This window comes from Carlito syrichta, unplaced genomic scaffold, assembly GCF_000164805.1.
Source record: "Carlito syrichta isolate Samal-C Ts95f unplaced genomic scaffold, Tarsius_syrichta-2.0.1 Scaffold273273, whole genome shotgun sequence".
Classification (NCBI taxonomy): domain Eukaryota; kingdom Metazoa; phylum Chordata; class Mammalia; order Primates; family Tarsiidae; genus Carlito; species Carlito syrichta.
Genome location: NW_007217369.1, coordinates 327,679 through 340,963, shown reverse-complemented (window position 1 = coordinate 340,963; position 13,285 = coordinate 327,679).

Here is a 13,285-nt window from a genome sequence, read left to right as displayed (position 1 = left end):
CTCAGCCTTCCGAGTAGCCAGAATTACAGGCACACGCTACCACGCCCGGCTGATATTTTGATTGATTGTAGAGATGAGGTCTCGCTGCCCAGGTGGGTCTCGAACCCACGGGCTCAGGCAATCCACTCACCTCAGCCTCCCAAAGGCGCGGGATTGCAGGCTGAGCCACCGAGCCCGGCAAGATGATATATTTTGAAGTATTTTTTCACTTTCTCTGAGAAATGCATGAGGAGAAGCTGCTTTGCATTTCTGAGAGATAGGGTGCGAATCAACTCTTACATTATAATGCCTAGACTTGATATTCTCTCCATTTGGAAGTTCAGAAGCTCTGTTTTGAGGATGGTAAGGCAAGAATTACCAGCAACAATGTGAATAGCCCCTGATAGACCTCACTCTAGCTTCTCTGGGGAGAGGGTACTATAGGAATTATAGAATATTTGCAACTAGGGAATGAGAATGCTTGGAAGGAGGTAGGGATTTGTAGAGAGATTTGGGTAGAGAGAACTCTATCATGGCATCACCTCCTCCCTCCCAGCAGAGAGCATCATAGCACTAAGTGATTAGGTAGAACCTTTCCAGAGAAGACTAAAACAAGGAATTACTAAAAGCTAAAAGGGAGAAGTGGAGGGTCTTCTCCCTTATTTTGTTTCCAAGCTTTGTTGGACAGAGGGTCTTCCGCGAGGCACATTTGATTTTGGGGAACTAAGAAGGAACAAAGTAGGGCCCAGAGAGGAGATGGTAGAAGGTTGGATTCCCAGAACTGGCTCTAGGCTCTAATGAAGATAGAGAAGAGAAACGTGTGTTTTCCTTTTAGGTTGTCCTTTCCTGCTCATCAGGGAAGAGAAGCAAGTGAGGTTTCAGGGGAACAGAGATTTATGTGCTGTTCTTTGACCTAGATTCTTCTTCTTAGTCATCATTCTTGGACAAGGCACAATAACTTCTGGTCTAAGTCTCCCTGTCTAGGTTGGTGGCAAGGTTTGAACAACTTTGAACATACCACTGAGATCTCCTAGTTGGCAAAGAAGGTATCAAGGTGGTCAAAAGTCCAGAGAGATCACACTTTAATTGTCTGCTCAATCTGCAGCTTGCATTCTGATCTTCCTCGCAGACCCCCAAACCAACTGCCTGCTTCTGTGAGAGTAAATTTGAGAGTGCTCTTCTTCTGACTATGCCTGAATTGGTAACTAATGTATCTAACTACTCCCCCACCCTTTTGTTCTTTCTGGCACCAAGAATGAGGAAGATTCATTTCCTACTTTCAGACACAGGGCAGTCAGAGAAAGTTTTAATTAGCCTGTGGTCTAGTTATTGTTTTTGTTTGTTTTTTGAGTTGGAGTCTCACTCTTGTCACCCAGGCTGGAGTGCAGTGAAATGCTCACAGCCACCGCAGTTTTGAACTGCTAGGCTCAGGCAATCCTTCTGCCTCAGCCTTCCAAGTAGCTGGAACCACAGACACATGCCACTATGCCCAGTAAGTTTTTGTGATTTACTGTAGAGAAGAGGTCTCGCCAAGTTGTCCAGGCTGTTCTTGAACCCGTGTGCTCAGGCAGTCCTCTCGCCTCGGCATCCCAAAGTGCTGGGATTACAGGCTGAGCCACTGCACTCGGCCTAGTTATTCTTTATGACTGATCACTGAGGAAACTTCTCTCTGCAGCTGAGCACTGGAAACCCCTTGGACCACACAATGGTGTCCTAGAAACTCTCACTCCACTTCAAGTTCCTTAACTAGCTGACATCTCCCATCCCACTTATAAGAATAGCACCTCAAAAACAACGTGAAAGGACAGAGAAATTAAAGTTTTCAGCCATGTCCAAAACCTCTTACAAATGGAGATTCAGAGGACAAAAGATTAATGGTACTATTTGACAGTATTAGACCAGTACTGGAGATACATTCACTCAGGTTTCCCTTTGAAGGGTGTGGCCATATCACAAGTATGGCTTCCAGAGGAAGCACTTGCTACCCTGCTCTTGGCTCCTCTGGCTCCAGGAAAACTGATCCTAGAGGCAGCATGGCAAGGTGGTGGGGACCAAGAGAACAGAAATAGTGGGAAATTTTTTCATAGTTTACTGAGGGGTTTGTGGTATGAATCACCTCTTCCGTATTTACTATGAAATATTCATTAATGTCCTCATCACACACTACCATGCTTGTGGAGCTGGATTTTTTGGGAAACAAGATGATGAGTTGAATCTTGCATCCAGAATTGTTCAGGGCAAAACAATAGATGCAGAAGCCAGAAACAAAGTATAAGTTCACATTTTGGTTATACAGACAGAAGAAATAGACGGAATAGAGTGGAAGGGAAGAAATTCCTATCTCATGCCACGATTTTGGTGAAAAAGTTCTTTGTAGAATAGGAATCCCTGGAGCAGGTTGAGGCAAGCATCTGATATTCTCCAGCACCTTGACAGTAAGGATGTACATTAAGGCAAACCCCTTTCTCTTTGGGCATAGAACTCAAGCCCAATTGAGTTGGGAAGGACTTAGTCTATTGATGAACACCCCAAAAGCTCTAGGATCACCTTTCTGTATGCATGATTGGTTGAGTCACATCTGCAAGCTCATCTTCCTCTGTTCTTTAGTTTCCCTGGAAAATGATTTTGTATACTCTCAGGGGCCAGATTGTGACAGTCTTCTTTTTTTTTTTTTTAAGCCTAACATCTGAGTATTTCTAGATGTTTTGCAAATGTTCTTGAAATTCCTTTGTGTTTTCAAAACTATTCTGAAACTAAATATGAATGGAAATATGTCATCCCAGTCCTCTTTCCAGCACTCTGCCCCGACACGTACTGGTCTTGATGCAGCTGCCCCTGCTACTTGTCTTTTCTTTCAAGGATTGCAAGGGAAAGCAAGCCTTTGGCTTCACTTGAGGAGCTGTGTCTTTCCAGTCCCTACTGAAGGTCTGAAATGCATATCTCATCAAACTTCTATATTTTCTAATTTTCTATAAGATCTGTGGTTGGTAGAATAATGTCCTCCCTGCCAACGTTGTCTAATTTCGAATTCTCCAAATTTGTAACTGTTATGATACATGGCTACAGGGACTTTGCAGATGTCATTAAATTAAAGATTTTAAGATTAAGAGATTATCCTGAGCTGGGTGTGGTGGCTCAAGCCTATAATCCCAGCACTTTGGGAGGCCAAGGCGAGAGGATTGCCTGAACCCAGGGGTTCAAGAGCAGCCTTGGCAACTTGGCAAGTCCTTTTCTCTACATTAAATCAAAAACTTAGCCTGGCATGGTGGTGCCCGCCTGTGGTTCCAGCTATTTGGAAGGCTGAGGTGGAAGGAGCACCTGAACTCAGCAGGTTGAGGCTGCTGTGACCGTGAGCATGATACTGCACACCAGCCTGGGCAACAGAGTGAGAGAGAGATAAATTATTCTGGACAATCTGGGTCAGCCCAATAAAATAACAAGGGTATTTATATGTGAAAGAAGGGAGGCAGGAGGATTATCAGAGTCAGAGAGTGAGAGAGAGAGAGAGAGAGAGAGAGAGAGAGGTGAAATGGAGTGATGTGAGAAAGGGGCCTCGGGCCAAGGAATGCATGCGTCTCCCCTGAAGCTTTTAGAAGGCATCAGTCCTGCTGAAACCTTCCCTTCAGCCCAGTGACACTCAAGTTGGATTTCTGGCTTCCAGAACTATTAAAAAATACATTTGTGTTGTTTTAAGCCACTATGTTTGTGGTAATTTGTTATAGCAGGCATTGGAAATGAATATAGCCTTTATGTAACCATTTTAACATAGGAAACATACTTGCTTACAAAAGGAAACAGAGGAAAGAAATATGTCCGATGTCTACCTATTGTATACCAGAAGTCTAACATGCATTGTCTCATGATTTTTTTAAGGACTCAGTGAATTTTTCCCATTTCTCAAATAAATAAACTGAGGTGTGTGTGTGTGTGTGTGTGTGTGTGTGTGTGTGTGTGTATGTGTTTGTTTTAAACTTGCTCTAGATCTTATAGTTGCCATGTAGTGGATTAAAAGATAATCATCACCACAGGTTTGTCTGACTGCAAAGCCCAGGCCCATACTATACTATGTTGTACCTTAAAAAGTGAAAAGAACAATATTGATGAATTCCACAGACATTTATTCAGTGTCTACTACATGTCAAGCTTTGCACCCATCATCGGAGAGACCACGATAGACAAGACACAATGTGATTGATGGAGCTGACAATCTAGGTTGCGGGGAGAAAGTGAAGTAATCGAACTAAACATATATAATTACAATTATGATAATTGTCATGACAGAAAAGAATAGGGTACTATGTATGTAACACAGTCCTAATTTTCTCAGGAGATCAAATGACTTTTGAACTCAGATCTGAATGATATATAGGAGTTACTAGGAAGGGAAGAATTCTGATTTGGGAGGCACATGCTTTTGGCAGCATTCCTTAGCTAAGATTCTTTCCATTAACCAACTTTCCATAGTCACATCATGGGATCTGGAAGGGGGGAGCATATGAGTTATAGAAAACAAAGTTATTAGTCCCATTTGGTAGAAAAGAGTCCCACAAGAGCTAACGTTCTTCCTCCAAGACAAATGGGGCCAGGCTAGATTCCAGGTTGAAAGAGAACTCGGGTTTGTGGTGGATGGACAGTTGTGAGCCCGACCTCCTTAAAGGAGCTCATAAACTTCTGTGACATTACCTGTTCATCTACTCTGGTGATATTTGTATCTTCTAGTACTCAGCTTTCAATTCCAATTCATGCTAAGAATGTGTCTTAGCCCTTCTCCTCATCTTTCCCCTCACCTCAGTCTCATTCTCAGCCTTACCCAACTCTGGTTTGCTAATTCAATCATTTGGGAACCAGATAGGGATGTTGACCTATGTAGTCCAACCTCATCCTTTCCCACTGATGAATATTCTTCTTACGTCTAAAAAAAGTCTTATTTTACCTATTGATGCAGCTTCTAATGGGATTAAAAGGAGCATAAAAGTGTTATCTGGCTAACCAAATCTGACTACATTACCATGGTAACCAGTTGAGTGATCCAAGCCAATGAGATCCTTGCTGATATAATTCAAGCTGCCCCCAGACAATGCTAAACATGGATTTCTCTGCAGCCAAGTGAAGACCTACTTGCCTGGTTGCCAGTTTGTATGAACCCTCACAAGAATAAATTGATGCTTCTATGGAAAAGCAGTGCATGGTTCTACCAAAGAATGAGTAGAGTTAGCAGTATGGGAAGGTATTAAAAAGCTGGAGGCTCAGAGTCTGGTAGATCTGGGTTCCAGTCCCTATTCTGCCATTTACAAGTGCAAAACCTTAAAGATGAGACAGAGCTGATCATATTGTCTGTCACTCCATTGGTCACTGGGGTTAAGTAGCCAGATCTTGATGGCCAGGAATCACCTTTCTCATTTCCCATCACATTTACTTTTTACTGGAACCTCCACCAACAACTCAAAGATGACAATTCTCCCAGGTGCATGAGGGCCACTCATCAGTCAACAATGGAGAGTAGTCTTAGATTGTTACTTGACCTCTCTAAACTTTGGTTTCCTATTTATAAATTGAGAATAATACTTTTTCCGGCAGGCCTATCATGAGGCTAAAATGCAAGGGTATATGTATTCATTTCCTAGAACTGTCATAACAAATACCATAGACTTGGTGACTTAAATGAGAGATAGATATTTTCTCATAGGTCTGAATTTTGGAAGTTCAACATCAAGGTGCTAGTGTGGTTTAATTCCTCTGAGTCCTCTCTTCTTGGGTTACAGATAGCTGCCCTCTTGCTGTCTCTTCACTTAGTCATCACTCTGTGCACACATGCATGCCTGGTGTTTCTTTTTCTTTTTATAAGGATAACAGTCATTTTGCATCGGAACCCCACCCAAAGAGCCTCTTTTTAAGTTAATAACTTCTTTAAAGACCTTATTTCCTAATATAGTTACATTCTAAGGTACTGGGGATAAGAACTTCAACATATAAAATGTTGGGGGGGGAACAATTCAGCCTATGACAGTATTTTAAAAGACTTGTATTTAAGAGGTTCCCTTTATAATCAAGTCTTATATTTATTCACATTTTCAGCAGTGCAAAGTGGATTCCTTGGATGATTTTCCATCTCAAACATATGTCACTACCTTGAGAAGAGATCTTCTTCCATAATGCAATAAGTAAAGGGAACCTGTGAAGTAGATATTGGTAGTATGTAGAAAGTAATAGCTACAACTTTTTGCACAAGGAATCACAGGAAGACAACCACAATTCTATGAGCTTGAAACTAGTACAAATCAGACTGTGATCAAGGATATGACATAAAAAGCACTTTGCTTTCAGATTTGGAGGTTTTCAAAGCATCCATCAGAAGCCTAGCATATCTCTTGGGAACTAGAATGTAATTGATGTGAAGACATAATTTACTCAATTGCACGGTGACTGGACTGTGTGACGCAGCCATGTGGCAACGGATGGGTGAGAAGGGCTTCTTGGAGTCAAGTCAAATAGTTGGACTTAGTCCCAGGTCTACAAGCTTGCCTGAATCCAGGGGCCCTGATCATCCAAAAAGTGGTAATTTTCATCTCCGTAATAGTATCATCAGGCTATGACAGCAAATGGCACTGACGATTAAGGCCATCAAGTTTTCTTTGCTCTGAGTCTATGCTTATCAAATCACCTCCTGCTAGAAGCTTTGCTTCCTTGTGTATAGTTTCCTAAAGGGCAGAAGATAGTTTAAATTTTTCAGTTACTATATCTCTGTATGTTTGTCTATACTATTAGGGTATCACCAGCATAAATTAGTTTTCTGTTCAGACATGTGGGTTTATGGAAAAAATAAAAAGAAATCATTTTCTGTTTTGAGTTCCACACTTGAACCCTGATTGTCAGTCTTCCACTTTATTCTCCTGGACTCCTGCATTAATTTATCTAATAAACAGTGCCATTTGGCAATTATTTGTGGTACATTTGTCCCAAATTGTTTACTTTTCATATTAATGATATGCAGAAGTTCTAAAATTCTGGAAATTTGATTTATTGATGCTGGATAAGGATGAAGGACACATGGTACCAAGGACAAATAAGACACCAAGGTAACTTATTTAAGTTCTTATAGGTAGAGTATCTACAAGAGGAAAAGAGCACCTTGAACAAATATCTTTGAATTATTAAATATGAGTGACATTTTGGAGTTAGGTGGGAAACATTAATACCCTAACTCCCATGGCGTGCAAGGCACTGTGGCATTCATAAAGCCTCTGAAAAAGCTGGGAAATCAGGTAGGTATCTGTTGTCTTTTAAGCTTCCTCTACACCCTAAGTGTCAGGATGCTTCAAGAGACTAATTCTGATTTTGGTTAACTGAATCAGCCTCCATAGCTCAATTCCCTCTGCATTCATTGACCCATTCTAGTCCTGAACTAGTAAGGTCAGGAACACAGACCTGGAATTATCGTGACCCCACTAAGGAATGTCACTCTGAAAGGCTGACTCTCTCTCCCTAAAACTTTGTTCTTTTAAAAAAACTTAATATTATTTATGTTATTATTATTATTGATGCATAATATTTGAACATATTTATAGGGTACTTGTGAATTTTGTTTCCTGCGTAGAATATGTGATGATCAAATCAAGATATTTAGAATATCCATCAACTTGAACATTGATCATTTCTATGTGTTGAGAACATTTAAGTCCTCAACTTCTAGCTATTTTGAAATATACAATACAGTATTAACTATAATCACTCTACTATTGAACATTAGAATTTATTCTTTCTAACAATATGTTTGTACTCATTAATTTCTTCACCCTGCCCTGCCTATACCTCCACCTCCTTCCCAGCCTCTGTTACCAATCATTCTACTCTCCAGTTGCATGAGGTCAACTTTGTTAGCTCCTACATATGAGTGGTTACATTCAACATTTGTCTTTCTGTGTCTTGCTTATTTCAAATAACTAATAACTTCCAGTTACATTCATGTTGCTGCAAGTGACAAAGTTTCATTTTGTTGTTGTTGTTGTTGTTGGAACCTCACTGTCACCCAGCCTGGAGTGCAGTGACAGGATCACAGCTCACAGCAGCCTCAACCTCCTGGGCTCAGGCAATTCTTCCACCTCAGCCTCTGGAATAGCTAAGACTACAGGCATGTGCCACCACACCCAGCTTGGTTTTTGTTTGTTTGTTTGTTTTGTTTTTGTTTTTGTTTTTGTTTTGTAGAGACAAAGTCTCATTATGTTGCCCAGGCTGGTCTTGGACTCAGGCTCAAGCAGTCCTCTTGCTTCGGCCTCCCAAAGTGCTGCAATTACATGAGTGAACCTCTGCATCTGACTGAATTTCATTCTTGCTATGGCTGAGTAGTATTCCATTGTATGTATGCCACATTTTCTTTATCCATTTATTATTTAGGGACACAGGTTGATTCTCTATGTCTGCTATTGTGAATAGTGCTGCAATAAATATGATATAGTAATTGCCTTCCCTTTGGATAAATACCCAGTAGTAGGATTGCTGGATTGTATGGTAATTCTATTTTTCGTTTGTTGTATTTTTGTGTGTGTGTGAAATTTTCATAGCACTTTTCATAATGACTGCACTAATTTACATTCCTAGCAACAATGTATAATAGTTCACTTTTCTCCATATCCTCCCAAGTACCTATTGTCTTTTTATAATAGCCACTCTAATGGGGGTAAGATAATAATATATCATCGTGGTTTAGACTTGCATTTTCCTGATGATTAGTGATGTTGGGTATTTTATTTTGTTTTTTTGTTCTTGTTTGTTTTAGGATTTTTTTTGAGTTGGAGTCTCACCCTGTTGGCCAGGTTGGAGTGCAGTGGCACATTCATGGTCACCCCAGGATCAACCTGCTGGGCTCCGGCGATCCTTCTGTCTCAGCCTTTCAAGTAGCTGGAAATACAGGCACGCACTACCACGCCCGGCTAATTTTTTATTTATTGTAGAGACAAGGTCTCACCAAGTTGCCCGGGCTGGTCTCAAACTGGTGGGCTCAGGCAACCCACTCGCCTTGGTCTCCCAAAGTGCTGGGATTACAGACTGAGCCACAGAGCCCAGCTGGCATTTTAAAAATGTTTGCCTGTTGGCCATTTCTACATGTCTGTTTAAACTTTTTGTCTATTTTATATATATAAAAACTAATAACAAACAAACTGAAAAAAAATCAAGAAAGCTACCCTGTTATAGTAGACACACACACACACACACACACACACACACACACACACACACACCCCAAATACTTAGTAATAAAAGTTAACCAAGATGGTAAAAGACTTTCACAAGGAAAACAACAAAACACTAATGAAAGAAATGGAAAGACATTTTATGTTTATGAATTGGAAGAATTAATATCATTAATATGACCACACCACCCAAAGCAATCTATAGATTTATTGCAATCTCTATCAAAATACCAGTGACATTCTTCACAGTAATAGAAAAAAATTCCTAAAATTTGTATGGAACCAAAAATGAGCCTGAATAGCCAGAGTAATCCTGAGCAAAAAGAACAAAGCTGGAAGTATCAAAATACCTTACTTCACATGATACTACAAAGTTATAGTAACCAAAAACAACATGATTTTAGTATAAAAACAGACACATGGACCAATGGAACAGAATAGAGGACCCAGAAATAAACCCACAGATTTAAGGCCAACTGATTTTTGACATAAAGGCCAAAAACATACATTAGCAAAAGAACTTTCTTGTCAATAAATGTTGCTGGGAAAACTGGATATCCATATGCACAGGACTGAAACCTATCTCTTATCTATTACTATATACAAAAACCTGGCCAGGCTTGGTGGCTCAGCCTGTAATCACAGCACTTTGGGAGACCAAGGCAAGTGGACTGCCGGAGTCCGTGGGTTTGAGACCAGCCTGGGCAACTTTGGTGAGACCTCATCTCTACAATACATCAAAAATTAGCCAGGTGTAGCAGCGCGCACCTGTAGTTCTGGCTACTTGGAAGACTGGCAGAAGGATCACTGGAGTCCAGAAGGTCGGCACGGGGGTGGCTGTGAGTGTGCCACTACACTCTGACCTGGGAGACAGAATGACACTCCGACACTCCACCTCAAAAAAAAAAAAAAAAAAAAAAAAACAACGAATTATCTGAAAATGGATTAAAGACTTAAATGTAAGATCCAGAACTATAAAACTACTAGAAGAAAACAAATAAAACATTCCATGACACCGTTCTAGGCAAAGATTTTATGGCTCAGACCCCAAAAGCACAAGCAACTTAAACAAAAAAAGACACATGGGACTATATTAAATGTAAACATTTCTGCACAACAAAATAATCAACAGAGTGAAGAGAAAACTTGTTGCATGGGAGAAAATATTTTTAAAATATTCATCCAACAAAGGGCTAATATTCAGAATATAAAAGGAACTCAACAGGAAAGCAAAACAAAAATAACCTCTATATTCTTAATTACTAGAGGAGAAATTTAGAAGGGTATTCCAGACTCCATAAAAAATCTATAGCATTGGCCGTGTTCGGTGACTCAACCTGTAATCCCAGCATTTTGGGAGACCGAGGCAAGTGGATTGCCTGAGTCCACAGGTTCGAGACCGCCCAGGCAACTTGGTGAGACCTTGTCTTTACAATTAAAAAAAAAATTAGCCAAACGTGGTAACGCATGCCTGTGGTTCTAGCTGTCTGGAAGGCTGAGGCAGAAGGATTGCCTGAGCCCAGAAGGCCGATGCTGGGGTGGCCATGAGTGTACCACTGCACTCCAGCCTGGGTGATGGAGTGAGACTCCAACTCAAAAAAAAAAAAAAATCTGTAACATTAAATGAAAATGCTAAAAGGGATCTCACAGAATTCCTCAGCCCAATTTTATAGATATACAATCTGCAGCATAGAAAAGTGATGTGACTTGCCTAGGGTCACAAGGACTTAATTGTAGAGCCAGTACTTAAGTTTAGCTCTTCTAGTTTTCCAATGTGCTTTCTACCTCATCACATTACCTCCCGTGTCCAGGTTGCACTATGTGACCTAACCCTGAACATACTTGAGACAGAGCAAAAGAAAGAAGAAACAGTGGGAACCTGAAAGCCCTGGGGGTTTTTTTAACCCATAAAACATAGTAAGCCGTCTATTTTAGATTAAATTCTCTTTGAGGTAAATATTCATTCTTTCATATCACTTCCTCATCTTTTTGATCCTCTTCCTTTTGAGAATGGTTGATTACTTCATCTCATAGTGGAAGGAGAGAAGTGGCACCTCAGATCTCCCTGGGGTCTTCTGAGTTTTATTTGGTCTTTGTAGAGGAATGGCTGCATTCCCAAAATTGGTGACCACTAAGATAGATGTAACTGCTCCTGTCTAGCCTTTTGGGTTTATGTACTCACTCCTGGAACCCATTTGACATAATCTTAAAGTCCCTGCTTGCAACACTTCTTTGGTCTGACGCCAGACTTCTGCTGACCTTCCCATGTTTGGAACACCTGGAAATTTCTGGTTCCACTGCATACCACGTGCAGGCCATGGAGAGTCAAGTTCATTTGTCTAGCCACCTTCCTCTGTCACTGCTGAACTATCACTTCCCCACTATACCCAGGACTCTAAACAGGGAACAAGTTAGATTTTTCTTGTATAATATTTTCTCAGTTCCAGGACTTGATCTCATAGAGGGTGGTCAGGGCTCATGTGTCTCACACCAGCTTCTTCCCCGTTAGCCTCTTTTTTTCTTTTCAGAATTCACTTAGGCAGAAAAGATGGGTTTTCTCTTTCTTTTCATTTCTGATAGGAACTTCCCTTATATCATATCCAATTCCTTTTTCTGGGGTGTTAAGGATAATGAACAAGCCCAAATGATGGAGGGAGTAGCCCTTACATATTGTGGAAGAATCTCCATAACCAATGTTGGCTACTCATGGCTTTTGATTCAGGAACCGTAGAATGACTAGAAACTAAAGATAAGGAAAAATATAAAGCATTAGCTCAGTATTCCCAAAATGGTATCTCTACCACACAGATAAAAACATAGATGTTGTGGTTAAAACAAGAGAATGAGTCCAGGGGATAGCCAATCAATACCTCTCTCCTCATTGGTGACCTTGAAAGTATGTCCAGAACCTACCAGAACTTTATAGAATATATTTGGAAGAGGACCACAACTGGGTAACCCTGAGGAAGTCCCTTTCCCTTTTTGGGCTCCAGTCTCCTACATTGCAAAATGAGGAACATATACTATATAATCTGCAGTCTTGTAAATGGTTGTGGTTAATCAATTTTTTAAAAAAGACCCGGAAAAAAAAAATCTGCTTAGAACCAAGGCTTTACTAGGCAAACTGTTTCTTTTTTGATGATTCAGGAGACTGAGGATCTTTGGTGCCTCTAGGTCATCAATACGAACATCAATCCTCACTGTCTTGGAGCTGTACCAAAGTGTGGATTCGCAGAAATTTCCAATTGATTGAACGTCAGATAAATCAGCTTTTGCAGCAATAAGATACATCAAATTACCTTCTATTTACTTTCCCCTGAAACTTTATTTTTAAAATTGATGAGATTTATATTTGTAAATTAATTTGCAAGTTAGCCCACAAGATTCATTCTTATTTTCCAATCCTGGATATTTTTAAAAGATTACATATCTAGTGTTGCTATAATCACAAAATTAATATAAAATGAACTCTTTTTCTGAGGATGTTGCATAGGAAATCCCTCAGTGGAAAGAAAAAAATACTTGAAATAATCTTTGATTTGAATATTTAACAAGTAAAATCTTCCTACAATGAACATCTTATTTTTCATTTTGAGATTTTATTTTGCTAAGGTAAAATAAAGCTCTAAGCTTGATTAGAATGTGTTTGTTGGCTCTTGAGGGAAACGAAATAAAGACACCTGCAGGAAAATAACAATCGAGAACCTTTTTCTCTGTTGCGAAAGTCACGCTTCATTCCAATCTGTAAAGGTCAGTCCTTGTTGGAAATAACAGTGTACGCTTATCTACAGTGAGATAGCAGCTCCCCCATGAGGCCTCATTTAGAACTGAAAGAAAAAAAAAAAAAAGCATTAATAAAGATATAAACAGATTGGGGGTCTAAGATATCACTGTCAATTTGTCCCTTAAATACCAGGTTGAGTGTGGAGGGGGGAGGTGGAAGGGTGAAAGCAGCAAGCTTTGAGCTAATGTTTCTTTGGAAATATCTTGTTATTTTGTTTGTTTCATTCATTACACGAAATTCACTGGTTGAAAAGGAAGCTGGATCCTGCAGACTCAAACATCTAAAAATTTAGACCATCCATTGACTAACGTTATTTCTTTTTTTTTTTTTTTTT